The following is a 1,770-nucleotide window of genomic DNA, read 5'->3' as shown; positions in this document are numbered from 1 at the left end:
TACTAAATGTATAAAAAACGGTTCATCAAGTTCCGCTCCCAGTTGTCGACAGTTAAAGGAGTCACAGCTCCTTACAACCTGGGAAACCCAACGTCAACCCGAAGACTGAAGCCCAGACTGCCCCAGGACATTATGTCATAAACTTTAATAAATATAAAATTAATTCATTGTCACACTACCTCAATTTTACTTTTGATTATTACTCATTTTATTTATTCATTATTATTATTTTTTTTCTATTTTCTTCTCTTGTCCCTTTTTCAAATTAACTTGTTTCTTTTCATTAATAGAAAGCAATTGTTTGTTTTATTTAAGTGTACCAATATCATTATTATTTTTTATTAATTTTACATTCCTCTTTTATTAAGAAGCATTACTCTTATCTATGTATTTTATTTTATTTTATTTTCTTCTTTTAATAACAACATTTTATATAGTTAGGGGTATCTTTTGTACGAGACTATACCCCCCCCCCATAATCAACTGTTAAACAAAATTTATATAATATAACGGTTATATCAACCATGTAAATCCCATACCAGGCCGATCTAGTTTAAAATAAAAAAAATAATGTTCATTGAAAGAGTCAAACAAGGCTTAAATACCGATTTTTCAAAAGAAGATCCTCTAATGTACGTTCATTTTTCATTATATGAAACAATCAACCATGTCTCATTGCTAATAGGGTGAAAATGGATAAATGTGAACAATAAGAGAATAATACCCCACTATGAGAGAATCCGGTAATTCAGTAGAAAGCTGTTTGAAAAGTCGGAGACAACCGAGCGCGCTCGATCTCTCCCGATTTCAATTATATGTACAAAAATTCGTTATATTTTGTTAAACTGTTTTTACTGGATAGAAAGTCCGTATTCGATTTTCGTATCTCAAGAAACCTTAATATACAGATTATCTTAGGAACAGTTCCTATATTCATTATTTTCCTGGTATTGTATTGTTATCAATCCCAAATCTAAATCTAATACCGAACACGAGATGGATGGCCAATATATGAGTGTTTTGTGTCACTAGGGATATTTTTTGATATTTAACATTTGAACGGTTTTTCTGAACACCCGATAGAGGCTATTGATTACCGACTGACTTGTTCTTTTTGTCGCTGAGGAATGTCCTTGTTTACCTTTATCCCTATGAGCCGTAGGGACTATAAGTCTCCCTGTCCCTTGGAAATATGGATTTTCATCTGTTTTCCACTCTTGATGCAGCCTTGGATTACGCGGCGGTCACCTCCAAACGATATCTCATCCTGTAGCTCGTAACTCTTCCACCTGCCCCCTTGTCCCAACCCTTCCCCCTTTCCCCGATCTATGCCAGTCGCGCTCTAATAGTGGCATAAATTCTGGAGCGGGTAGGGTTGCCCACTGGTCCCGGCTCTCTATAATTAACAGTTTGCCTGCTTTTGTCAGTTTACACTCTCGTTCTGGTCTCTCATTGATCTTTGTGGCCATTGATGAAAGTTTTCAAAATATTATTTTTATCAGCATAAATAAAATATTATTATTTGCATCAACATGTCCTGCCAGCTATTAAAATAAAGTAATTTGGGGTAAAACTGCATGTGTGTTTATTTAGTTCAAAGTAGTGAAGTAACCCAAAGGCCATAAGGACATTTCATCAAACCGACTAATAATATATGCCAGCCAAATAAGAAATTCGGATCTTTTACTCTGAGGATCTCTTCCCTTAAACTCTAGTTTCAGATGAGACACAGTTTGAAATATTGGTTTCCATCAGTAGAGAGAATATGGG

The sequence above is a fragment of the Halyomorpha halys genome, unplaced genomic scaffold (genome assembly GCF_000696795.3).
Source record: "Halyomorpha halys isolate HHAL.00 unplaced genomic scaffold, Hhal_1.1 Scaffold1349.1, whole genome shotgun sequence".
NCBI classification, from domain to species: Eukaryota; Metazoa; Arthropoda; class Insecta; order Hemiptera; family Pentatomidae; genus Halyomorpha; species Halyomorpha halys.
Note: the sequence above shows the minus strand (reverse complement) of the source record.